The sequence below is a fragment of the Meriones unguiculatus genome, chromosome 8, assembly GCF_030254825.1.
Source record: "Meriones unguiculatus strain TT.TT164.6M chromosome 8, Bangor_MerUng_6.1, whole genome shotgun sequence".
Taxonomy (NCBI): Eukaryota; Metazoa; Chordata; class Mammalia; order Rodentia; family Muridae; genus Meriones; species Meriones unguiculatus.
Genome location: NC_083356.1, coordinates 78164776 through 78192477, shown reverse-complemented (window position 1 = coordinate 78192477; position 27702 = coordinate 78164776). Strand labels below are relative to the sequence as shown.

Sequence of the window (27702 nt, the reverse complement as noted above, 5' to 3'; positions counted from 1 at the left end):
GACCGTTGTGCTGTGTCGAAGAAGCCTTAAAGTTGTACCTTAAACTGAAATTTGACAAAGAGCAAAGTAAGTGTTAAATGAGGCCCTGGCAATGAGCTATGGGACGAAGAGTGATTAAATCTGTCTACACGGGTCGGGGCAGGATCACAGAGAAGATGGATATTTTTAAAAATTTATTGCATAAATGGAATTTTGAGCAGCTGAAGTCCCGGATTCATGTTCTATATGAGAAACTCAGAAATAGAGTCCCCGTCTCCAGGTCTGACTGCTCAGGCTGCTGACTCACCTCGAAGTTCACAACTTTAAGAAGAGTCTCCAAAAATAATTAGAGATACAATCTCAGTGGCTGTTTCTTATTATTAAGAAGTGATTGGGATCATTTGAAAATATTGCTTAATCTCATGACTTTCAGTTTCACATTCTTCTGTGCGAGATAGTCTTAATTCTTATTGTTGAAATTAATAGCAAAATGTGTCGCCCTATTTTATGGTGATCACAGTCGTCAACTTCATGGCAAACAGAGGATCGTAGGTGGAAGCTTTGAACTGGAACCTGAGACTGAGAGTTCATCCCTCGGCAACATACAGGCCCTAGACAGAGCCAGATTATATGTCAAGGGCCTTAGAGACCTGCTGATTTAGGAATTTCACTTCTGGGAGTTTGTTCTACAGATATAATCCCCAAGTATGAGGACGATAGTTTGTGTACGTAAGTTTATCTGCGTGGGCAGGTTGGAAGCAAGCTCGTGACAGCTCGAGGCACATTGCTCCTTGATGTCTAAAATGCACATGGTGAAGTATTAAATGTGAGGCAAGTTGCAAGCTGGTATGTAGTATACTGTGATCTTAACTGTGTGAAGATACAGTCACAGACGAAGACGACGAGAGATCTGGTATCAAAAACACAGCGAGGAGACCCTTCACAATGCAGCTCAGGCCAGCTGGATGTGAACTTCAAGAGTCCAAGGATCATGGCATCAAAGGTTGCCAGAGGCTTTCAAAGTAAAAGACCACAACAAACAAACATAGATCTATCTGAGTCCAGCGCTGTGGGCCCAAGACAGGGGGTGGGACAGACCCGGAAGGCCAGGCCTTGGTCAACACTAGTAGCCAGGCGCTGGTGGCCTCATGGTTGCCTGGGCTCAAATCGGTCACAGCTGGACCCAGATAGTAGGAAGTGACGGTGGCTTGAGCCTGCTGCCCACATGGAAGAAGGGAACAGAGCTGACCGGGCCCAGCCAGGCAGGTAGAGAGCACAACCTCGGAGTCCTTCTTGTGGAGAACATTTTCAAACAGACGTGGAGGACGAAGGCCGGTGCTGTGAAACTGGCCTACCGCTGAGAGCATGCAGTTGGCATGAACGCGCATCAGTAGCCACAGTGCGGGGGGCTCTGTTAGGTGCCAGGATCCAGGCTTGAGACAGCAGGATAAGTGCCGTCCTGAGGAGACTGAAGCTCTGTTTGCTGGGCTAGACGCAGCTGAGGGCTTGGACAGGGCTGGGGGGATCGGTAGAGGCTACAGGCCTCCTTGGAACCCGGACTGGGAGGGGTAGCTGATGTAACAGTAGATTGACAGTGTACTAAATACACAGCAATGTGGAAAAGACAACCACCCAGCTACAAATGTCCACCGGTCCATCATCAGTGCGATGATGGACTACTGTCCGCTGTTAGAATTTTCTCCAAAGGCTGGACCGTATTTCCTAAGAGAACAAAGACAAGAGAGTAGGAAGAAAGCAGCTGGAGCTTCCTGGTCAGACGGCATCCACACGTGAAGCTCAATCGGTGTTTGTATTTAACCCACATCGTGCTTGACATCCCCATGCTCGCTGGGAAAACCCGCAAGCCCCAAGCTACAGAGTGATAGCATAGATGTCAATCTGTTCCCAGCGCAGAGGGAAAACCACATCCCGGGAGTTTCTCTGAATGCTTTATGTTTACCTAATCCTCTCCACCTTGCCAGCAGAGCCGTTCTTTGCGATGGATTCAAGAAGTATGGTCCAGCCTGTCGGGACGGCCTGGGGAGTGCCCGAGCTCCCCGCTGTGTGCACCTAGGCAGGGGGAATGCATGCCTGTGTCTGCAGTGATCGCCTTAAAGCAACTTGTGAAAAGAATGCATAAACTTGGAATGTGTAAAAGCAGCATGCCTTTAATGTCTTTCTGCAGGCAGGGCCCGGCGGGGTGGACACAGGGCCTCAGGTAGGCCAGGCACGATTTCTGCCACCAGGCTGGAGCCAATCCCTTTACGGGCAGATTTTGAAATAGGATCTTGTTACATTGTATCACCTGGAGTGAGACTCACTCCTTAGCCAAGGCGGCCTTGACTCTTCAGCCCTCCTGCCTCAGCTCCCCAGGTTGCTGGGACCACAGGCCGGCTCTGCCGTGTTATATGCATAGGTGAATATCTATTTTTACATAGTCTCAGTTAAATCTCACAATGGCCCGGCAAGGGAGAAATTACCCCTGATTAAGAGCTATGAAAACAGAAGCTCAGAAGAGTCACATGACTTATGGTAGTGCTGGGATTTGAACTGTTTTGGCTTCAAAGTGGGTGCTGTTTTCTTTTCCTTTGAAGTACATAATTCTTTTTTTAAATTTTATGTATTTTTTCAGAATGTCCTATTTGTAACTATATGTATGAATTCAAATTCTTTTATAAAAGTCCCCTCCATTGAGTCTCTCTCACTACCTGTCCCACCAAATTCCTCCTTCTTCCCTTCTACTGTTAGGACTGTGTGTGTGGGAGCATGCGCGCCCGCCCGTGCCCCTAAATTTAATTAGGGGTGCCTACATGAGCATGACTGGTGAGTTATTTGCTGGGCAATGTGCCAGTGGCTATGCCACGGAGGCTTCGACCCCCTTCCCCTGCCATCTATAGCTCCTATAGTAATCCACAGCAATCCATAGCAGCTCCCCTGTGAGGGGGGTCTCCAGAGCCCTTCCCCCTCCTGCAGTAGACCATCGATGGTCCCAAGCTCGTGCAGCTAGGTGCTGTATCCGGGGACATCTTCAAACTTGGACACAAAGTGGCAGCTCTCTCCACCCCGGCTTTGTGGGTTGTTGAAGATTTAATAGAGCATCTTGGCACCCTCATGGAGTGTTCCTGTCATCTAAACTCCCAGAGGAGTTAGTGTGGGAGGAGCAAGAGACCTGGGTTCTGGGCTCTGCTCTCTGCCCGTATAGGATGCCGGCAAGCGACGATCCCTAGCTCTTAGTTTCCTTATCCATAACATGAGGTGACGACCACTTAACCAGGATGACTCGAGTGAGGCATGCAGTGCGTGGTTTCAATCCCAGGACGCTCTCTGCGCACCGCCTCCCGTTACTACCGTCCTGTGTCTGGTTGTGTCTCTGAGCTTCTGGTGAGGGCGCTGCGGCGCCAGCAGCCCCAAGAAAGCTTCTGAGCAGTCGAGCCCATCCGGAGAAAAGGAGTCTCAGAGAGAGACTGACACACGGACGTTTCTTACTGACCCCTTTACCCAGACTGAGAGCATGTTCCCTTCAGGTCAGAGGCTCCACCCTCAGCCCGTATGTGGCGCATCACAGACAGTGCATCAGACTGGCCTATAAGCCAGTCTGTCGGGGCAGTTTACTGAGTGATGATTGATGGGGGAGGGTCCACCCCCTGTGGGCGGTGCCACCCCTAAGCAGGTAACCCTAGCTTGTATAAGAAGCCAGGCTGAGCAAGCCATGGACAGCTCTTCAGCGTCGCCCCTTGTTCAGCTCCCGCCTTGGCTCCTCTAGCTGATGGATTGAAACCTGTGTGTCAAGCAAGCCCTTTCCTCCCCCCACCCAAGCCGGCTCTGCTCAATGTTTTATCACCACAAAAAGCCTACTAAGACACCCTCTGAAGACCAACTGATCCCAGCTCATCACAGCCACCTTCCCTGTGTCCACCATGGCGCTGATGTATCTCAGACCCCACACTGTCCTTGCAAGGGTCACACAGCCTCCTGCCCACATGTGTCTGTGTTGTCCCTGTCTCGCTTGTGTGTTTGTGTGCGTGTGAGTGTCCCCTCCCACACCCCCATGCCTACACACACACACACACACACACACACACCGCTTCTCCTTTTCTCTGCCATCCTCCCTACCTCTCTGTTCCTGCAAGCTCTTGCTGCTCAGGATGATGAGGATGAGGATGGTACTAAAAAGTATGGAAAGGAAGAAGAAGGGAAAGGGAGGCTGCTGAGAAGTAGAAGCTGGGAAGGTCACTTGGGGCTTCGCAGAGGAATGGGAGTTGTGAAGAGAAGGCCAAGCGCCTGGAGGGAGGGAAGCGATGAATAGATCTGAGCCTGCAGAGAGGAGAAGTTTGGGACTAGAGGAGAGAGCAGGGCAGTAAAGACTGGGCTCTGGCATGCTGAGCCTCCCTGGGGCCGTGTCTCACTTCACAGAGCTGGCATGAGCCTAAAGGCAAAGTAGAAACCTGTTTTGTTTTGTTTTGTTTTTTTTGTTTTGTTTTGTTTTTGCATTGTTTTGGTTTTTGTTTGTTTGTTTCATTTTAAGGCAAGCTACCCTAAGCTCAGCCTGTGAGCAGTGGTCAGACATGCCTGGGCTCTCAAGGGATCCCTGTCTGCCTGTCTGTCTGTGCTCTTCTCTTCCGTGTCTATAAGGCATTCCTCGATATTCAGGCTCTGTTAAAAAGTTCACCCACTTGCAGATTGCCAGGCTCCATTCAATTAATATGGCAGGAATCAAGCTTCTGAGTGAGCACTGAGTTGACATTTCCTTTGCAAAGCTCCATTGCTGAGGAGTCGGAAGGAAAGGGTTGTCGGTGACCCGCTGCCTCGGAACCTTTGCACACGCTGTTCCTTGGGCCTGGGGCAGCCACTGAACTCGAACCCTCCCATCCCGGGCACAGCGGGAAGAGGGCTCTAACCATGAGTTTGGAGGCCTCTCCTGCTGCAGTAGCCCTGTTAGCCCCAGCCCCCTCACTGAGGGCCAGCTTTCTGCAGGCCTCTCCCTGCAGGCAGGTGTCCTTCCACACTGGGGACAGTCTGTTTCTCCAATAGGTCTCGGGCAGAATCCAACAACCCTTTGTTCATCTCCTTACACGCAAAAATACAAATATACACATATGCAAAAGTAGACACAAACACACATCCATATACATAAACACACACACAAACATGCACACGCACACACAGATACACATACAGACATGCACATAGGCGAACACATATGTATGCATAGACAAATCCGTGTGCACGTAGGCACATACAAAGCCACACAAAGGCATGCATACACAAACACAGTGAGCTTTCAGAAGAACATCTGCAGGGAAATAAGCCACATTCCAGCCATCATCTTCAGCCTTTACTGTTTGAAAGAGCCTAAAAACCATCAAGGGAACGAACGCAGTGTGCCAGCTCCCTGCTACTAAACCTAAGAGATGGGAGATAAAGAGAAGTGATAGCTTGGTTTTCTCCTTTGTCTTTATGGCTATATTTCCACGAACGTAAGACTTTAGTTAAAAACAAAACCTTCAAACAGTTGTCTCCTCCTTTTGGCCCCTCCCCACCCCAGCCGTAACTTTTCTCTCAGCCATGTGTCCTCATGTGAAGAGGTTTACAGAGACCTCGCTCTCGAGGGGATTTTATTTCTGGCTTTAGTATGTGAGCTTCCTCCCCCGCTCTCCCTCCCCCCCCCCCGCCTTTCCGCCCTCTCTTATTGCCCCTTAGCCTGTGTACCAAGTCTCCCTTTCTTCCCTACTGTGAGCTCCTGGTAGGAGGGGACACTGTAATTTTTTTTTTTTACATCCCCTGTATCCAATGCTTGTCACATAAGCCATGTCACCTATTTCTCTGTCTGTGATGAAATAAGGGCATTGAGTACTTTGGTTCTGTTCAAACCTTTGGCAGGAAGGGGACTCTGGACCTTCCTGCCCCGCCGACCCTAAGCTGGCCCCCACGAGTAGATAGCCTCTGAGCTACTCCACAGTATTCGTATAGAACTTACTTTAACTATCTCATGCAAAGCAGCTTTCAAAAAATAGTTCCTTATGCTTTCTGATTTCAGCTTTCCAGAAATCTGTATGGACAGAAAACACAGAATCCCTCCAGTTTCTGACAGAAAGTCTTCATTGAAGCTTAAGGGTTCCTCGATTTCCATAGTCAGGTACCGACTAGTTGAGTGGACATAGTGGGGATATTGGTCTCTCTGATGCCATTGCTTCTCCTGTCAGGGTGTGGAACAGGGGCCGGGTCAGGGAACAAGACAGCAAAATGAAATGAACACCATCCCCGCATTAGCCAGGGGTGGTGGCACAGTATACCTGCAATCCCAGCACTTAGGAGGCTAGCCTGGGCTACGTATCCAGACTATGCCTCCAGGCGAACAAACCCCCAATTCACTCTTGGTATGGGCAGATGAATGTGAACATGGAAGAAGAGGAAAGGACGGGACGAAAGTCCCTGCTCACCCATTTTCCTGCTTTGTTACTTTGCAGCCTCAGGTTCCTCGTCATTTATGCTAAATCTATGTCTGCCTGTCTGCCTGTCTGTCTGTCTGTCTGTCTGTCTGTCTCTCTCTCTCTCTCTCTCTCTCTCTCTCTCTCTCTTACACACACACATGCACGCACACACACACACACACACACACACACACAGTGAGGAAGGAAGGAAAGGAAGCAAGCAGCATGTTAACAAGGCCTCACCAGGAGCCAATGGTGAATATTTTGCCCCTTTTGTTTCTTCTTTTTGGGATCTTTTTAATATTTTTCCCTTGAGCACATATTGACTTTATAATTAGGAAAATAGAAAATAAGTCTGAAAGAGTAAAACAGAAGGAAAAACTGCACATTAAGAAGCAGGCATAAGTTGGCACTGTGTAAATAGAAGCTATTTTTACTAATTAGTCATTATGCCAAATAATAATAATTAGAGTAATGATTTCCTCTGGGAATGAACTTGTGCATTGGTTGGCTGGGGGCTGTAGATGACTCATGGCTCCCTTGCCAGGAGATTGGGACCAGGGTCCTTTTCCAGCGGGGCCATCTCTCACCTGCTCTCCTGACTCTCCCACCATCCCAGCTCCCAGCTCAGCTTCACCCCTGCCATTGCCTCATTGCCTCCCTCCATCCACCCGCGCAAGTTCCCAGTCTGTAAAGAGCTCCTGTGCCCACACAGAGGACCATCACTGCCAGGGAGGCAAAGGTATCCCTCTTCCATGCAGAGTGGCAGAAACCGAGGCAGGTTGTGGTCAGCCCTCTGCTGATGGCAGACCATTTTTTCTAGAGGTCAGTGAAAGAAGAGAATCGGGGGTCTCGTCTGCATCCTCTGTGTGGGAGGTGGAGAGGCTACTCATAGAGACTCGCATCTGTAAGCACCTGGCTAATGCTGACTGGAAAGAATGCAGGCTTCAAATGAGTTTCTCCTCAGTGACCCCATTGGCCAGGAGGAGAATTTAGAGCATAACTCCAGACTCCTTTAGGGCCTCACTAGAAAGAAGAGCGATTCTGTGTTAAGGAAAGAGAGAGTAAAATTCTTAGCAAGATATGTGATATGAACAAGTCAGTTGGCCCCTTTGAACCTGTGTTTCAGGTAAAACAAACAAACAAAACAAAACAAAAAAAAAACAAGGATGGCCACGGCTGGTTCCCAAGGTCCTTGGATATTCTCAACTTCATGACGTGATGATTATAAATAGAGTGGGTTCTGGGAAGAGAGTATACTTGGATGTTTTCTGTGCTCCAAGGGCATACTGCCAAAATGTGATGGATGAGACAGGAAAGGACAAGAACTCTCTCTGGTGCTGACACTGATCAGTTTAGCTCCCAGAGGGGACAAATGGTGGGAAGACTTCTGGGTGGCTTCTGAACAAGGAAGCAGGTTTTCCACAGATCCCATGATCCCAAGATTCCCTACCCCAACACTTTGTACCTGAGTGCTAACCCAGTATCTTACTTACTGTTCTTTTGCTGTAAAGAGACACCAAGACCAATGTATAAAGGAAACCATTTAATTGGGGGGTGGCTTACAGTTTCAGAGCGTTAGCCAATGATTGTCACGGTAGGGAGCATGGCAGCTGACAGGTAGGCATGGTGCTGGAGTGGTAACTGAGAGCTTGTATCTGATCCACAAGGGAGGGAGGGAGGAAGAGAGAGAGCAAACCAGGCCTGGTGTGGGCTTTTGAAATCCCAAAGCCCACTCTCAGTGACACACCTCCTCCAACAAGGCCACGCCTCCCAGTCCTTCCCAAACAGTTCCACTAACTGGAGACCAAATGTTCAAATATAAAAGCCAGTGTGAGCCACTCTCATTCAAACTACCATATCCAGACCTCCAGATGTAAACTGCCCACCCTGCACGAAGCATAGCAGTGAGTGCTGCTCACGGCACACCATTTGTCCAGTCTAGTGGAGTGGTCCTAGGGTTGTTTCAGGACGGAAAAACTGAGATTCACAAGGTCAGATCATTTTTCACTTATGACAAGCCCAGTCCTGGCCCTGAGGATCTGAGAGCCACCAGTGTTGTCCTGACACCACAAAACTGGTTGTTTAAAAACTGATCAAGGCAGGTAAAGGGACAGCTGCAATGGAGTGTGTAGAGCTCAAAAAATGTTTTTTTGTTTTGTTTTGTTTTGTTTTGTTTTGTTTTGTTTTTTCTTAAAGGGTGTTTGAGATCCCAGCAAAGGGAGCGACTGAGATAGCAGAGAGGTAGGATATGGTAAGAGGAGGGACATTCCAGGCAGAGGCAACGGCATGTGCAAAGGCCCAGGGCTGGTAGGCAGCGGAAAGACAGGGCAAACAGGACAGTGTAGCTGGAATATAAGTGGAAATGTGAGAGGGAGTGGGGCTGGGGGTGCCTGGCAGCCACAGGGCCAAGGCTGTGTGCAGCAGGCAAGAGGAGTCGGTCATGCACAACATGCTGCATTTGCACAAAGGCTTATATGTGGGATCTGAAGGGCAGGTAGGCACAGGGCGCCACCAGACCCCTGCCTTGGGAACCGGCTTTCTCTATAGAGGGTGTGGAGGTGACAAATCCAGAGTGAGCAAGAAAGAAAACGAATATATAGGACTGATACAGTCATCATGCTCCCAGGCTCAGCATCTTTGAGTACAACCACAGTGAAAGTCCTAGGCAGTCTGTACTGAGTATGTGCAGACATTTTTCTTGCTGCAATTTCCTAAACAACACAGTATAGTCTATCAATTCTCAATACAACATTTGCATTCTCTTTGGTATTATAAGTGATGTGGAGATGACCTCATCAATCCAGGAGGATGTAAGCAGGTTCTCTGCAAATATCACGCATTTTCTATAAGAGACTTGGACATCCTGGGCTTGAGGTTCTCCACAGCTGGTCTTGGACCACATGGTGTGAATCTCAAGGAATGAGAGTACAGTGTTGAAAATTGGACAAGGAAAAGGCCCTGGGATGCCTGAGGATACAGGGTGCCAGCAAAGTGTTCAGTGCAACAAAGAGTTATTTGCACAAATCTTTGAAAGGAATAATGGAGTGATTGAGGGCAGAGTAAAGCCAGAGGTGACATGGTGAGCTCTGTTCTCTGTCTGTAGTAGGAAAGATGTTTTGGAAGGGGCCTGAATCTGACAAGATGGGCAAAGAGGTCATGAGACTCCAGTTGTCCCTCAGTGGTGGCAAATGTTGGCCATCATCTCATGGGACCTGAGGGACAAGAGAAAGCACTTGGTCATCTCACATCATGAGGCTGGTGGGAGAGTTGGTTTCTCTAGTGTCTAGCCACAGTAGAGATACCCCCCCGACACACACACACACTCACAGGCAGGCTAGAGCTCAGGTTCAGGAAAGAAGATGGCCAGCTTAACAGTGACTTGCCCAAGTATACACATAGTCTCAAAGCTATTCTTTACGATAAATAGACAGGGATGAGGCAGCGTAGCCTCCATTTCCATGGAACGCAATGCCCACCAGTCTCCAAACAGAAGGACGTTCCAACACAGGCTGCACAGAGACAACCCTGAGGGCACTGTGCTAAGTGAAATACAAGAAATACCCAATCATCTGTGTAGGAGAAGACACGAGAAGGTGGAACAGGAACAGCACAGGGGGAGGGGGTTGGGGAAGCAGGGACTTGTGTCTCCATCTGGAAAAGGGAAAAGCTCTGGGGGGGCAGGACTGATGGCTACCCAGCAAAGAATGTCCATGACGTCACCAAATGTGGCACTGGAAAGAGCTGAAAGGAAAGTTTTATTTCATATGCAGGTTTCCAAATGTTAGTTTACTTGTTGAGGTCCTGGGGATTGAAGCCAGGACCTCACTTATGCTCCACAAAACACCCTGCCACTAAACTACATTCCCAGACCTTGGGTCACAAATTTAAAAAGCAAAGGAACAAAAAGCCTGTTCTCTAAAAAATGCAAATCACATTTTCATTTGTTTATTTTGTAGGGGCGGGTGTTACATGTGAAGGGAGAGGGCACCTTGTGTGAATTGGTTCTCTCCTTCCATCCTGGGAATAGAACTCACATTGTCAGGCTTGGTGGCAAGTGCCTCTGCCTGCTGAGCCACCTTACCAGCCCTGAGAAGTTTTCTAAGAGATTTTTCTTCAAGTATCTAGCCTTGCCTTTGTCTCTGGACTTTGTCTCTCTCTCGCTGGGTGTGTGCTAACTCACCTGCATCTCTAAGCCTGTTTGTCCTCACCTGCAGAGCTGTGGGCCTGGGGAGAAGATCGAGGACATCCACACTTCCATGCCCAGCACAAACCAACCCTTGCCATCTGTTAACTGTTGTTCCTATCCCCATGCCAGCATAGCTGGGCTTAAGTAGAACCCTCCTGCTCCAGCACTCCTGAGTTCTGTGACCTTGGGAAAACCCTAACTTCCAGGTACCTTGGTTCCCGCCCGGAGAGAGGAGCTGGCTATCCCTGCCTGGTAGGCTTGATGGGAGTTCTTGGTAGGACCGTGTACAAAGCCCCCAGGGCCGGGCCTGCAGGCTGTGGCCTCTGGCAGCAGTTGTCATTCATTGTATGAGCCAGCACTGATACGCAGGAAGAACATTTTCAATGTGACACGGCATCTCTGGCTGTTGTGTAATCCATTTCTACATCTACTTCATGTTCCAGGCAGAAACGGCTCCTGCTCAGAGTCTGCAGGTCCTGAAATTGTCCCTCTGCTCTAGGAATGTGTCCATGTCTGATATACGTCTACATTTGCAGAGAGACAGGCTCACATCAGACCTAAGTAATGTGTCCTGAGCCGCTGCCCTAGACTGAGCCCCTTGCTGCTAGCAGCCTGAGGGTCAGAGATGACCCCAAGCCAGCTGCTGTCTGCAAAGAGCTGATTGTGGCCCACAGGAGAGCTGAGGATGCTGTCACAGCAAACTTAATAAGATCTGGGAATCCGAGGTCCCCCCTGAACCCTGAAAGCTATATCGCTATATCCTATGCCACCTTGGACAAGTTGTGTTCCATTCCAGAGCTCAGTCCTTGTTGTATACAGAACAAGGATGCCAGACTCGAGGCTCCCTGTGCCCAGAGTCTCTCTCTCTCTCTCTCTCTCTCTCTCTCTCTCTCTCTCTCTCTCTCTCTCTCAGAGAACAGACTTCAGGGTGTCAGAGGACAGGACTGGGGAAATTATACCATAAGCACTGCCTTCTGCACCTTTTGTTCTTGGCAGTGCAAACGGGCTTGACCCCCATGCATTTAGGGCTGACAGCATCAGACTACCAAGGAAAAGAAAGGTACGAGGTCCAGGTAGAAGCCAGAACACTGAGCACTGGAGAGGGGCGTGAGACCAGAGATACAGGGCAGTGGCCTTCTGGTGACACAGCTGGATAAGAATTGTGGCTCACAGCCACTGGAGCTGCGAGTCAGCAGTAAGCATGACCCATTGCAGACCCCCTGATTCTCGAGGAAGTGAGGTCTGGCTCCCAAAGGGTGTGACAGACAGCTGCCGTGGAAAGACAAACAGATGCTGAGCTGGATCCAGTGCCCAAAGCACTAAGGATCCCCTCTACTCAGACCTAGCCCTACCCTGGTGAGAGTCTCTGCCCCTTGACCCAGGCCCCTCCTCCACCCCTCAGACCATGGTGACAGCGTCTGGCTCTCTCCTGTTTGGATCTTCCTTCTGTCCCTCTCTCTAACTCATGCCAAGGCACAGGCTGACCATCTCACCTGGGGCACACCACTGCATGCGGTCTTAGCTCAAGCTGGAATTGAATCAAATCCAGCAAAGCCGTGTTCGGATCCTGGGGATCATTGGTGTGTGCACTGGCATAGCATATCCTCGTCAAATTCTCAGTAACCAACCAAAGTCGATTAACGCTGGCAGAAAAATTGCAGGGTATCATTCAACCATAGCTGCCATCCATATGCATGAAGCCTGCAGACCTGACTCCCTTGTGGAATCAGGCCCAGCCGTTAGAGGAACCAATTTTAGAGACACTGCTGTCCCCTTCCCCCAACAGCATCCCTGTAAGCCACAGTCAGTGTTGTATTGGGTTTGTTGCAACTAAGGGAACCTCCTAGGCCGACCACATGTCATCAGCGCTTGTGAAGATTTTGATGGGCTCCAGCCACTTAAGAAATGGGTCACACGTAGAAACATAGGGCTTCAGTGAACGTGTCACGGCTTGTGTATAGGGAAAACATACTGTTATCACTAGAGCCAGCCTGAGACAACCAGCTTGTTCCAGAAAACAGATGTTTTGTGAAACCCAGTGTGACAGGCTCATCATCTCAGGCTGGAGATAGGCCAGCACTTATTCACCAGCCTTACAAGGACACAAATGCCTCTGGGCTGTCCGCTTGTCCCTGACAGCTGGGCTCACAGGGAACGCTCCACCCTTTGGCTCTCAGGATCTGAAGTTAAACAGTTTACCAGTCTGGGAACGAAGGCGGTGGCGGCAGCCAGCAATTGTGCCTTGGGGAAGACGTTTCCAAGGTATCACCTGGGAATGTTCTAGCATAGTGCCGTGCACCTGACTTTCATGCAGGCTCACTGTGCACCAGGCCCATTGAAGCTGGTTCTACATTATTGCAGAATATAACCCTCTGTGACCATCCATTCCAGAGAGGAGAATACTGAGGCCTGCTGCCTTCTTAGCCTCAACCAGTCCCAGACAGATGGGGACCACAAGGCCGCAGAAATGGATCCCCTTGTGGTTCTAGCCCCAGTGTGCAAACCTTGGCGTCACAGCTCTCCCGAGCCTGTGGAGAGAGGCAGCTCTGAGTGGCTCTGGCTCGCTTCTTGGTAATACCATCCCAGTCCCTGTCTGTGAGTCAGCACCGGTGTCCCTCTGTACGTCAGGACACCTGTCGCCAGATTTAGGGCTCCCTTAAATCCGGATGAGCTCACAGCCTTTACTGTGATTTTTTTCTGCAAAGACTATCCTGGTGAGGGCTCAGACAGTTGTGGTCTTGGGGATTAGAACCTGGAAATGCCTAGAAGGTGGGGCACAGTTCAGCCCACCAGACTTTTCTAGCCCTTAACTAGTAATTTCTCCAAGGTCATCTTGCCACGATCATATAGCAAGCTTTCTTCTCGCTACACCTGGCCAACGCCACTATGGGCTATGCAGCTCTAAACTGGACATCTGTTTCATACCCCTCCTCTCGTGGCTACAAGATTATTATGAAGTAGGGCAGAAAGACTGTAAGAGCCAGAGGTGGCAGATGACTGCAGTGAGACAGTGTTTGCTGGCTACAACAGAGCAGTTGTACATCCGAGCTCACAGGCGCTGTGACAGCGTGCAAAAAAACCTACCCAGCAGCAAGCCAGACAGAATCTCAGCATGGACAGGGGAGGTGGACAGAAGCTCCCACCCCTAGCTGAGGACTATTGGAAACTGATGGAGAGTCAGGTGTCCTCAGGAATACAGCCCCTGAGAGGCTGCCCACGCTCCAGAAGATGGCCCTGCACCCGTGTGCGCACAGGCAGCCCTGAGTGGACTCGGGGTTTATAACAGAATTACATGACCTTCAGAGGAAATAGCGGTGGGGAGGTAGGGGAGGAGTTGGATGGGATTTGATGACAATGACGTATGCAAGTGAGGTTATCAAGCAAAAAAAAAAAAAAAAAAAAAAAAAGAAGAAGAAGAAGAAGAAGAGGGGAGAAGTGAGAGGAGGAGGAAAGAAGGCACCCCACAGTGTGGAGTGGAGTTCAGGTTGGCTGGCTCTGAACCCACACTGTCCATGGAGCCCCAGTGTCTAGGCCCACGGCTCGCTCCAATGTCACGGTGCCAACATACAAACAGGAGAGAAGAGATCAACCGCTCTGGTCTTAACACACCCCCGCTGAAGCCAGGTGCAGCGTAATCCCAGCACTCAAGAGGCAGGGGATTGAAAATTCAAGCCTAGCCTGGGGGCTATGTAGGGAGCTCACGCCTCACATAAATCCAATGGACTAGAAGAGGGAGGGAGAGACAGGTGGGGGAGGAGGAGCCCAGGAGGAAGGGGGAGAAAGGAAAGATTGACTCCTGCTGGGAGTCAAGCAGATCTGCACTCCTCACTGGTCTCACTCTGGACAGCCTTGGGCAGCCTGTGTCACTTGGTCTCATAGGCAGTGTCTCCTCTGGAAGATGGGGATCCCAGGAAGAAGATGAGCAAGGTAGTGAGCAGTGGCTGTGCTTTGGATGCAAGCGTGCACTCACACAGACCCCAAGCGTCCGGACCCCACAGCCTTGACCACTGACCACCTCACTCCATGCTTCCCAACCACTGGGACTCCAGAATCAGGGCCTCTGAATGGAAGAGGGTGGGGCGGCCTTCAGAGCCATTACCGGAAGACCGCGGTGAGGACAAGGAGAAGCGTTTTGGGGTTTGGCTGACTGAGCTGGGGAAGTTGCCAGTAACAACAAGGCGCAGGTTCTGGGAAACAAACTGTTCGGCTTGGAACGCCGGACTCACTGAGATGCAGGTGGGACATCCGGGTGGATTTGTCTGGCAGGTGTTGGTCTTAGAAGGTGACTTTTAAAAGCTACATGGAGTCAAAGAGTGACAGGAAGAAAATGAAACCTGTTTGGGCAGATTCCTGTCCTGTCCTCAACAATGGGGCAGAGAGCAGTCTCGAAAAGTGAAAACAGGATGGCTAGCGTGCAGACTCGTTGGTTCAGTCAGGGATGGAAAGCCGTGCTCCGAGCCCGGGGCAGTCAATATCAGCATTAGCTGAGGTTCCTCAAATGCTGACCGAGGCAAGAGGACTCCTGGGAAGGTATGCACAGCCTCACTCTCTGATGCTTTCTCTCCAGTAACGCCTTGATGGCCCTGAAGACAGAGCCAGGCTCTTCCCATATCACCCAGGGCTGTGTCTGTACGCTGACGGCTGATTTGGTTTTGTGTTAAGAGCAGGTGGGCAGTCCCTCTCACGCGGGCATCTGGAGGTCCGTGGGCAGGAGTCACCCCTTTCCTTGGGCCACCACTTTCTATAAACCCAGGATAGGGGAGGTCACTGGTTGTTGCCACGACAACCAAGGAAGAGGCAAGCTCTGACTTCAGCATCTACTTGCTGGTAGTGAAACTGAACGGTGAGGCCTTAGTGGCCCCACCTTGGGGAATGAGGTCTACACCGTGTTCCTGTTGGCATGGAAACCTTTGTCTACTCGTTGAATCTAGTCCAGTAGGGAGTAATGTATTTGAATGAGGGTGTTTGGAGAATGTCAAGGAGCCTGGGGAGATAGCGTCTTGGTAAAGTGCTTGCTATGCAAGCCCAAGGACCCGAGTTCAAGCACCCATGTGATGTAAGCATTTGGGTGCAGTGATGCACGCCTATACATTCTCTACCAGGGAGGTGGAGATGGGTGAGTCCCTACCTAACTGGCAAGCTCAAAGTCAGTGAGCTTGTCAGCTTCTTGTCTCAGAAAAAAAAAAAAAAAAAAAAGTAGGGAGGGCTGGATAGATGCTCAGAGGTCGAGAGCACTGGCTGCTCTTCTAAAGACTTGGGGTAGATCCCCAGCTCCCACATGGAGGCTCACAACTGCCTGCAGCTGTAGTCTCAGAAGAGGGATCCGACACCCTCTCCTGGCTTCCACAGGAGCTGCACACATGGGGCACAGACACACCTGCTGGCAAAACACCCATACACAGAGTTAAAGAAAAAAAAGAAAAAGGTGGACGGCTTCTGAAAATTAACTCCGGGTGTGCGTTACACTGTGCCCCTCCCACACACGAAGAGGAGAAAAACAGTCCAATTGCGGTCTCAGCAAATCAGCTTCTTGAAGAAGCAGGGGTGGGGGAGGGGGACCTAGTCCTGGGTTGTGACGTCCTTGAGACCTGAGCTGTGCCTTCTGGGGACCAGTGGCGCCTCTAACATTGTCCCAGGTCCTCTGCGCTTGCTAGTCAGCTCAGAACTTAGGAAACCCTATGGGTCTGGCCCTGTCGTCACTTCGCCGATGAGAAAACTGATGCCTGGAGGGGTTAAGTACTTTCCTGAGGCCGAGCAGCTGGTAAATGACAGGACCAGCCTCCTTCATCTCCACGATGCCTACAACTCTTGCTGCCCCGCCACCTGGACCTAACCTCGGGCTTGGACTCGGTGCGGTCTGTCTAGAGCCTCTAGATCCACCGGGGATATATTGTCTAAGAAGTGTACTGCCATAACTAAACAGTGAGTGCCTGTGTGAGAAGCACCGCGGCACGCGGTCGGGAGGTCTGCTCAGGGAATTGAGCAGTGACAAGAGAAATTAAATACTTTAATGGATTTTGACAACAACTCTATGTTGGGGGAATTCAAGATCGCATAAAGAAAAAAGTCAGACTTTTTCTCTAGACCTGATGGCTAATATGCATGCCTAATTTATCAGCTGATTAAGAAAAAAACTAATTTGATAGGGCCAGAGTTCTTTAAGGAGCAGGAGATTGTGAAGGGGAGGTTGACTCTCCTGGAGAAGGTGGTCTTGAACTGACCTTACATCCCTCACTACAGAGGAGGAACTGGATAAATGTGGGTCCAATGGAGCATGATAGCACATGCCTGCAAATCCCAGCACTTGGGAGGTTGAAGCAGGAGGATCTTGAGTTCAAGGCCAGCTTAAGCTTCATAACAAGATTCCATGTATCTGCCCTTCTGTCTGTCTATTTTTCTCTCTTATCTTTCGTGCACACTCACATGCATGCATGCATATGCATGTCCGCAAACGGCTTTCCACCATGCTTCAGCCAGGATGCTAGCCCCTTGCTTTTGAGCTCCCACTGGGCTCCTCCACAACTCTGGGAGCCAGACTGCACTGTCCACCTCCGTTTAGTTAGTGCAAGATGGACCCAGAATAAAGTTACTCTTAGCCCCATATCAATACTCTCAAGGAAGCTGAGTGCTTCCCTGAAAATGGCATCCAGCAAATGGCATGCCTTCACCCATGAGTCACGCCAGTCACTTCCTGTCATTCCTGTTCAAGAACGCATTGCTATGCAATCACTCACCAGCAGATCTTCCTAACAACATGTGTGAAATGTAAGAGGCGAGGGGAACACAAATCAATTTGTTTCCAATAGTCCTTCAGGAGAAACGGCCATGATGCCAGTTCAGAAAATTATACATTCCAAGAAGTACCACGGGAAATGCAGGAAGTGTACTTGTGAATGGGAGGGAGGGAAAAAAATGGGAGGGAATGTGGATGGCCTCTAAAGATGAGCTGTGAAGGACGAACAGGATCCAAAGCTAAACTGCAGACGAGAGCCACACAGGCGTGAGCCGCCCAGACCCAGGTGTGCCTCCATCCCCGGGCATGAGGTGTGGATCTAGAAGCCACAAGATTGACACTTAGCTTCTAGTGGAATTGCTGATCCATCGGAAAGGGACCAGATGCAAACACAGGGACAGGGATGACCTTGCCTGAGAGTGGTTTGTCCCATAAGGTCTCCTCACATTAGCACAGGACTCCTGCTGCTCACCTTACAGAGAAAGTAGTATACAAATGTCGTGAGTCCCATGTCACTGAGGAAATGTGATTTGGGGTTCTGTACCTGTCCTTCAGGGTTTGGGCAGGTGTGCTGAGCCACTCTCTGGCCTGGTAGATTCCTATGAAATTACTGAATGGGGACTCGTGGGGTACACAACAGTTGAAAGAGATTTAGGACCTCTGCAGACAATGAACTGGACTTGGGGGACTTCAGATGCCAAAGAGAAAGCAGTCTCAGCAAAGAGTGCCATCTCCACATGGCTGTCCCCATTTAGCCCACATTCACGCAGCCTGTACTTTGACACAGAACTGTGTTTAAATACTAAAATGTTTTGTGTTTCAGCCTCGCACCGAGTATGTAATTAGGAGGATCCCTTCATTAGCAGATCTGCACAGTGAAAGCGGGGTTGGCCTTTTGTGCTAATTCTAGCGGTGGTGAAGCCAGCTAATGCAGCCACTGACTACAATTGTCACGTCATCTCGCTGAAGCCACCAGGAAGTCTTTGTTCTCCTGGTATGCATGCAGGGTCTTGCAGTGGCTGAGAGAGAAAAGGAAGAAGAAAGTTTCATTCCGGCAATCAGAAATAGAGGTGTTTGCCCTAGTAATACGTAATATAGCATGGAGTTTTGATTCTTGCCCAATCATTGAGGCTGCTAGTTCACCGCCCCTAAATCTCAGGGTTGCCAGGTGCCAACGCAGGTGAGTTTTGTCTGGTTAATTGGAATCATGAGAACTTGTTCAAATAGTGACTCTACTCGTTGCAAGATATATGCACAAGGAGGCTGTGTGGAGGCGGTAAGTTTAGTGGTAGATTAAGCAACTACAGGGCCTGCCCTTCTGTAATTTAAAAAAAAAAAATCAGGTATTTCATAGACAGTTAAAAGAAATAGTCTTTTAAGCATGATAAACTCTTTGAAGAAAAAAAATAAAGTATGCTGTGGTTTGTTTTTTTTTTTTTTTTTTTTTTTTGCATCTTGAGGGTCAGAGAGTAAGTTCTCAGTGAATATCGTGATAATGGTGATGATGATGGCAATGATAATGACAATGGTGGTGATGGAGGTGATCATGAGGATGATGATGATGGTGAAGGTGAAGATGATGATGGCGGTGGTGGTAGTGATGAAAATGATTGTGCTGGTGATAATGGTGATGATGATAGTAATAATGATGAAAATGGCAGTAGTGATGTAAATTCTCATGATCATGATGATAGTGATCAATATGAAGGTAATGGTGAAGATGATATAATGATAGTGATGATGAAGATGATGTGATGGCAGTGGTGGTGATAGAGATCGTGGTCATGATCATGATGGTGGTGATGAATATGAGAACGGTGACAGAAATTATGGTGATGATAAAGATGATAGTTATGGCGATAATGAAGATACAGTGTTGGTAGTGATCAAGAATATGATGACGAGTAAAGCATAGTGGTGCACACTTTAATCCCAGCACTTGGGAGGCAGAGGTAGGTGGATCTCTGAGTTTGAGGCCAGCCTGGTCTATAGACCAAGTTCCAGGACAGCTAGGGCTGCACAAAGAAATCCTGTCTCAAAAAAACAAAACAGACAACAACAACAAAAAAGAATCTGATGATGTACAAAGTCAGGAAGGTTATGGATGAAGGAATGGTGATTTTTTTTCCCCTCAAAAGTTGTAGAAAGAATTATAGAAAAGATGGAACACGTGAGTGATTGGGAAAGCACATTTACCAAGGGAGGGAATGTAGGTAGGGAAGAGGAAGTAGGCAGTGAACAAATGACTTGAGGCCCAGCATGCCTCAGGACAGGACACTGTTCAAGGCAAGCTCAGACTCTGAGGAACTTTCTCTGTTTTGTGAAGCCTGAGAAGTGTCACCTTCCCTTCTGGCCAAAGTGCCCAGAATTCAGTTGGCCATCATGGTGTTCAAGCTCAAGTGGATGTAGTCTTTCTCTTTCTCCATTTAAGGACTCTGAACAGGGCGTCAGGAAGGCTGGGCCTTGCCTCTGCCTGGCACTAGATGTCCCCCCTCAAGCAAAGACTTGGCCACTTCTTCCCTGAGTTATTTCAGAAAGAAAGTGAGTCAGCTCAATGTGGGTGCCCTCTAACCCTGTGTTCAGCTGTTTTGAGTGTGGGGTGGGGGTAGGAGCAACAACTCCATCAGCACAGGACCTCATAATGGCAGGGACCCTAACCCAAGATTGAAACATCAGGTAAGGCATGGTTAGTTATTCATTAAGGCACCATGGAGCATGCATGGTCTCGGCTAGGACAAGAAGATGGGTCTCACTGGCCTAGGCGGCCTGACATAAGACTCCCAGAAGTCCTGGAGCAGCAGGAGACAATCCTGTGTCTAGTTATGTGAGGTGGGGATGGAGCAGGAGCACAGATTCCCCTGGGCTGTCCCTGCTGACCACCTGCCTATCCAGGGTTGACTCATGACTGAGATGAAGACACAGCGGGTAATTATGATAGAAGGAGCTGGGGTGTCGAGGCACTGCGCTCAGCGCATGCTCTGCTCTTCCTGCTCCCTGTTACTTATATCAGGCCATCATCACTCTGTCTTACATAGGGCTTTGAGGTTATGTGACTTGCCTAAGGTCAGGCCGCTTCAAGCAGCAGAGCCAATCCAACTGTTCCTTGATTTTCCAATCTCCACACCTGTACCCCAAACCATCTAGACCGCCAGGCCTGCGTCCCACTGGAAAGGAGACAGAGCATCATGGCTTTCTGAGCAGTATGCACAGAAAATTCCATCTTTTGACTGTGCTGCAGTACAGTCGGCAAAAGGGAGCACAGGGAAGGCTGGTGGCTCAGAGAGTGCCCTGCCAGCAAAGAAGCTGATTGGGAAGCCTGTAGAAAATGAGCTGTCAGGTCCTTCATCTGGAAAACGAAAACGAGAGGGCTGGGCCCAGTGACCCCTAAAGGGCTCTCCAGCTCTGAAAAGACTTGCCTTCAGGTCTGGGGAAGCAACCACAAGACTACGTCCTCGTGTTTGTCCTTCTGCCCATCCACTGTCTGGCCAAGCGAGAAAACGCTCAAGCAGCCAGCCCAGGTCATGGCTCCATGAAGCAGCCCGAGGCAGGGACAGAGATGGAGCTGTTGCCTCTGGCTTCCTCGCTACTTTGCATTCCGCAAGCCCTCTGTGTCATGAGTCACAATAGCCCAGGATGGAAAAGCAACAGACTGATGTGTTTGGCAAAGTGGGGCAACCTCATCCAGAGCAGGGGCTGACCCTCCCAGAAGTCACACTTGAGTCACTTAGAAACCTCGATAGTTGGTCTGTGTGCCCCACGGAACGGCTGAACTTAGGTCTTAAACAATACCCCATTTTGGCCGGCATAGGCTGTGCCCACCCTCATCTATTCTCCCTTTAAGCCATCCTTACCCCATAAAGTAAGAGATTCTCTCCGCAGCTACAAGGGAGGAGCAAATGAGTTGAGCTGAATGATAATGACGAGAAGCTGAGAAAATGGAGGGAAAGTGTCAGTTTTGAACCTAAACAGCTCTGGGTTCAAATTTAGTAGTAAAATAGTCAGCTTTTCTGAACACATTTCCCTCATATCTAAAATGGAGGCATGCAAAATATCACATGTTTTCTCTCATGTGGAATCTAGGTTTGCATGTATGTATGCATGTGTATACGTATATGTAGATATACATGCATACTTTTCTATCCTGACTCCAACACACATTCATTGATTTGGCTTTCTGTGTCTCGGCTCCCCTTTCTGTGAAGTAGGAATATAGCATCCACTTTGTGAGATTTTTATGGAGCATACATACTTAAAACCTGCTGAATTACTGGCAGGCAGTAATGGCGTCACCACTGTGCTTGTTGCTGGTGAGGTGGGAGTGGCCAGGCATGGGTTCTGGGAAGGGAGGGTCGTTGCATGAGGAGGGAGAGCTACGACCATCCTCAACTTGGTCTGGCTCTCAAGAGGACTAGAATCTATCAAGCAGAGGCTTCCGTAAGTCCTGACCTCATCTCTTGGGAAGGTCTGCCTGGGCTGCTTAGTACGTCCGTAGTCTATGCCTCCTCTTCAGATTGCATCATAGCTCCGTCAGGCAAATGGGGCTCTGTCATGCGGAGATTTGTCAAGTGACAGCACTGGGCTTTCTGGTAGTTATGTTTATTTTTAGCGACTTCATCCTGAGACACTTTAAATTAGCTACAGTCCTAATTTAAGGCACTCCGTGGTGCGTGGTTAGCATTTCTTCATGAGCTTGGTGTGCTCTGTGCACATTTGAAATGATGACAGCAGGGAAAGAGACCTGCTTACGTCCCTCTGTCCTGTAGTCCCCCCGCCCCCACCCCAGGGCATCCTGTATGACCACAGCTTTGCCAAGAGCACGTGACCTGGCTGTTCTCTGCCTCCTTATCCCCACTTCAAACGGTGGTTACCGTGACTGCCGGAGTCCCCTGAGGTGGCTCCATACTTACCCAGTGGTCCTGGTTTAGATAGACCTCATCGTCTGCTGTGTAGACAGCGAATCTCAGGCTCCATCCTGTGTCTGAGCCCCCCAGAGAGTTAGCTCAGCCCACACAAAGCGTCATGAGTGTGCCTCTCCGGCAATTTCTTGGGAGACACCAGTGCAGCAAGAGACAAGCACTTTCAGGATGGTTGATGTGCCAGGGGCATCCAGCTCATGGCCTAAAGGCGTTTGGCAGCCAGGAGTGACTATGGACTCGGCCTGACGCAACATTGTAACCTGACTTGAAAGATCATGAGATTATGTTTCGTCTTTCCGAAAACTGTTACACTGTTACGTGAGTCTCAAGCATGAACTTTGTAGATGCAGCATCTTGTCACAAAAATCACAAAGTCACAAAAATTAAGCATAAATAGGTACTCAAAAACCTATGGGCCATGAGCTGAGCAACATATGTTTAATGTGCGCCCTAAGGCAATTCTTCCTCATCCAGCGAGGCTCAGAGAATCCAAAAGGTTGGACTCCCTTGAATTCTAGACCATTCCAGTTTCCTAATATCCTTCTCCATCCATAATTTGTGCTACTAGATGATTTTCCTTCACTGTGGCCGATTCTGATCATGCCTCTCCTTGCATCACCCCCCCACACACACACACACACATTCTCTCCCGCACTGCTAAATCCAACCAAATGTCTCTAAAAGTCAGAATCAAGCCTGAAACCCGTGCTGGCTGCCTGGACATGACAATGCCAGTGTGGTTCATGTAACTCTCTGATCCCATTGGGTCACATGCCTCTGGGCATCAGTGACTCTGTCCACCCCACCTGCTTACCCAGGGCCCCTGGGACACACCAGCGTGTAGGAAATCTCGGAGGCATGGAAAATGATTGAAGGTGTATTTAGCAAGAGATGGAAGTTATTCCTCTGGAGAGAATTCAAGCAACTCCTGTGAAAGGAGTTTGATCTTGCCATATATTCCTCCCTGCTTTTGTTAATCTTTGGAGCTATGTATAGCTCAGGCAGAAGAAGAAGCATCTCTGACTTGATTTAACTCAAATAATCATAAGAACTGTGCAGTGAGCTGGACTTGGGCATGGGGGAAGCGGCCCCAGGGTCGGGGCTGATCCCTCAGCTAACCCAGTGAGTATGGACAAGTGTCACCTGGCTTCCCTGTGAGGGGGAAATGGTTTCCACCTGCCTCAGAGTCAAATGGGGTAACTGAGGTAAGTTAGGTAGCTCAGTTCTAGAAGGTCCCCAGTAACTGGTGGTGGCTTTTTAGCAGTGCGGTCTCCAGACAAAATAGAGATGTGTGGGTTCTCACGTGAGTTTAATGAAAAATAATTTCGCTGTGAAAAATGAGAGTAGATAAAACATTCCAGGCTTCTTTCCCCTGTTTTAATGAATCGAGGATATACCAAATTCAGGGGTTTTTTTCCCAGAAATGATCCCAAAGGACTAGTAAGCTTGATTTATGTTTTCTTTACCAGTCACTTTTATTCCAAAAGCCTGACATTTCCATTAAAATGCTATTAAGTAAAAACAGGATTTTACAGTATTTGTGATGGCTTGGGTCTCGGTGTGATAATTGCAATTATCTCCAGCAATGATGCCATTCCTCATCCTTTTATTTCCTCTTATGCATCAGCTGCATCTTTAGTGCTTCCCAGGTGAAGAAAACCACTTCCCTCAGAAGCTGGAGCTTGGGGTCTGTGAAGGGACGTGGGCGGTGGGGACGGCAGCCATGCAGAGGCACGGAAAGCCTTGGAGGAACAGTGAGGTGCATGCTGGGTAGCACCAGAGGCGGGATGGGCACAGAGGTGTCCCCGGGAGAGTACATCCTTGTCCAGCAGAGTGTCACTCAGAAGACCTGCCTAGCCTGTGCATGCTGGAAGGAGGTGATGAGGTCCCCACCACCGAGGCAGGTCAAACTAAGGCTGCCACCCTGACCAAGTACTGTTTGAAACAGCCCGATGCTACGTAGGTCCAGTCCTGTCTACCCAGCTTAAAATTTCTCCTCTGAAATGACGTTGTTGTGAAATGTCCTGGAACTAGGTGGCAGCAATGGTGATAAAGCCTCATGAAAGTCTTGATTACCACCGAACTATACACTTTAAAATGGTTTAAACGGTGGCTTTTAGGTATGTTCCACACAAGAACAAAGAAAAAAAATCCCTGATGAAATGATCTCCAAAGCCACTTTCGGCTAACATGGGTGTGACATTGATGCTTGGGGAGGAGGCACACCACCCAGGGAGGAGGCTGAACGCCGGCCTCTCCTAGGCAGGAAGGTCATTTGGCCTTTAACTAACTCTTTAACAGAGGAAGAACTGTTAACCCCGGTCTAGTTTCACTTAATCCAGACTATGTGTGTGTCGGTGAGAAATATGTTTAGGATGTGCAAAAAGTTTAAACTACATGTCCTATCATCCTAACTCTAAACATTTAGGGCCTACATTTACATTGTGGGGTAAGGAACCATCTTAATTTCCTTATACTTCTCTCCAAAGGGCTGCAAAAAAAACTTCAATGACTTTCATAAATCTAAAACATAAAGTTCCCACCTGAAGATGTGGCTCAGGGCGGCGGGCCACCCAGGTTGGCAGCAGGCCCTGAGTTTGATCCCCAGCACCACCTAAAAGCGGAGGTGGCAGTGCATTCCCATCATCCCAGCCACAGGAAGGTGGAGGCAGGAGGATCCAAAGTTCAGGCACACTCTCAACTTGTACCATCTGAGACCTTGCTTTTAAAAAAAGAAAAGGCAATCGATTTTTAAAAGATCTTTTTAAAGGTTAAACAATGGTGTTCGGAATTCTGTGGCCCCGGCGTGACCCATGATGTGCTTAGAATAAGGGCACAGTAAGACAGGAAGAGCACTGGAGGACTGACGTACCCAGAGAGGTCATGTCATGCTCAGCCTCAGTCTCCCCATCCGGAGCAGGGCTGTGGTCACAGGCCCTTCCACAGGGGCTCTTGGAGAGCAAGAGAGATAGCACCGGCAGGGCGGGCTTGCTGACTGGGTACCCTGAGCTATTTCCACCCCTCCCCATATTCACACCTCACACCTCCCAAACTCCCTTAAGGAACTTCCTGAGCTCTCTGCCATTTAGGGCTTATTTCTGTTTAGAGTGTCAGTTTGCCCCGCCCCCATTTTTCTTTCTACAGCTGTCATGGGAAATACACTTCATTTCATGTGAAAATAACCACCCGGCTTTTATTTACTGTCTAAAGTTCAAGGTGTCAGTGACAAAGGCATGTCTGCTTCAGGAAAATTGTGCCTCTCCTGAGGAATCTGATCTACATACACAGGAGAGAGCATTTTTCGACCCAGATCCTCCATGGCATTAAACTTTGAAAGAGATTCTTTCTTCGCTCTGCTCTGCTTCTATTCTCCTGCCCATCCTCACTCTCTGAGTCTTGAGTTAGGATCCATTTGAAAGAAACTGTGACTAGGCCTTCTGGAACTTTCCACTCATGTCTTCTTTGGAGGTTGGCTCTTTGGGCTGCTAGGAGAACGGGTCCAATTGGGAAGAGCTTTCCAAAATGATGTTTGTCTCCCAAGCTTCTTTCTCATTCCCAGGGGCTTATGGGATAGGAAGCATTGTGACTTTGGTACTCCTCTTGTCAGTTTACGTCATTGTTAAAAGTAAGCTTTCTCAATCTTAGTCAGGTTCTATTGCTGTGAAGAGACACTATGACCACGGCAGCACTTAAAAAGAAAAAACGTTTAATTGGGGCTGGCTTACACATTATCGGCATGATGAGAACCATGGCAGAGCCTAGGCAGACATGGTATTAGAGAGGCAGCTGAAAGTTCTACTTCTGGATCTGAAGGCGGCAGGAAGAGAGAGAGACACTGGGCCTGGCTTGGGCTTCCGAAACCTCAAATCCCACCCCCAAGTAACACACTTTCTCCAACAAAGCCACACCTTCTAATAATGCTATTCCCTATGGGTCTACAGGGGCCATTTGCATTCAAACCACCACACAATACAACAAATGAAAACTGCCTCCCCACCCCCTAATTACTAATTACTACACACCACATCCTATAGCCGTGAGCTGGCTCGTGCCTTCAGTGAGCTCACAGAACCACTGAGGTGAACCACTGCAGTGTGTAGGGAACAGGGAGATGTGTCCAAGCGGAGGAACGGGATGTGAAAGAATGTCATTGGTGTGGCCAAAGAGACATCTCAGAGTGGGGGTAAAGTATAGAAATGCTCCACACAGCCAGGGCCAGGGAGAAGCAGGGACAGGGACATCAAGAGGACCAGTGCAGGACTATCTGGAAGTAGGAGTGTTGACACAAGGCCATTTCTTAAGTGAAAGGATCACAAGCCGCCTGGATTGAGCTTAGCAACCTGTGAAGCATTGAACTTCCCCGGGTCAGGGATTTACTGACCAGGCCCAATGTGTTCAGGGTCTGGTCTTAGGAATGGCCACAGAAGGTGGCAGACGGTCCTGGTTCTGGGTGGGACAAGAGCCTGGAAAGGATAGAGCTTGACGCAGAGAGAGGCACTGAGTGAGAGAGGGAGCTGGGAACCCAAGCACATTGACTCTTGGATTCCAGATCAGACTGATAGACAGCAAGGTAGAGGGGTGGCCTTGAGCCTAGAAGAGAAGGCTGTGCCTGGCCAATACGGGACTAGAAACAAGGAGGCCCGGGAAGAGAGTGGAAATGCCAGGAAGAAGCACCTGCCTCTTAGACAATCAGGTATCCTGGCTGCCCTGGGCCACACATGGTGCCACATGCCCATAACCTCAGCACTGGGGAGGAAGAAACAGAAGAATGGTAAATTCTAAGATACCCGGGCTACATGGTAAGTTTGGGGCCAGCCAGAGTTACACAGTGAGGTTTTGTCTCAAAACTGAAAATAAATAAAATGAAAGCCACTCAGGTGCCAAGCATGGAGGATAGGAAGAACAAAGGAAATACGCTATGGCACTGTTAGGAAGTGTGGCCTTGTTGGAGGAAGGGTGTCACTGGAAGACGGACTTTGGAGTTTCAGAAGCTCAAGCCAGGCCCAGTGTCAGTTGCTCTTCCTGCTGCCTGCTGTCGGATGTAGAACTCTCAGCTAACTCTGCAGCACCGTGTCTGCCTGCATGTCGTCATGCTTCCCACCATGATGATAATGAACTAAACCTCTGAACTGTAAGCCAGCCCCAATTAAATCCTTTCCTTATAAGAGCTGCTGTGGTCGTGGTGTCTCTGCCCAGCAGTAGAACTCTGACTAAGACACTTAGTGCTATGGTACAAGCAGGGAGAGCACTGGCCTGTGGGAGCTGGTTTGGGGATGAGAGTGACAGCACTGACCATGGAGACAGAGGAAGAGCTGGCATGTATTATGATCTTCCCCACCTGGGTAACTGGTCAGTACCTGGTAGCGACACGCCAAGGAGATAGGGACACAGACTGTGGGTGTCGGAAGTGCTGTGTCATGCGGGAGGAGAGGGGACAGAGGCCATTCCCAGCTG

General features: G+C 49.3%; 1 protein-coding gene across 8 annotated transcripts in view; it reads left to right on the top strand.

The window, feature by feature from the left end:
• Ttll11 (tubulin tyrosine ligase like 11) overlaps positions 1–27702 on the top strand; it is a 224679-nt gene that overhangs the window by 151718 nt on the left and 45259 nt on the right. The gene's annotated exons all lie outside the window — the stretch shown is intronic.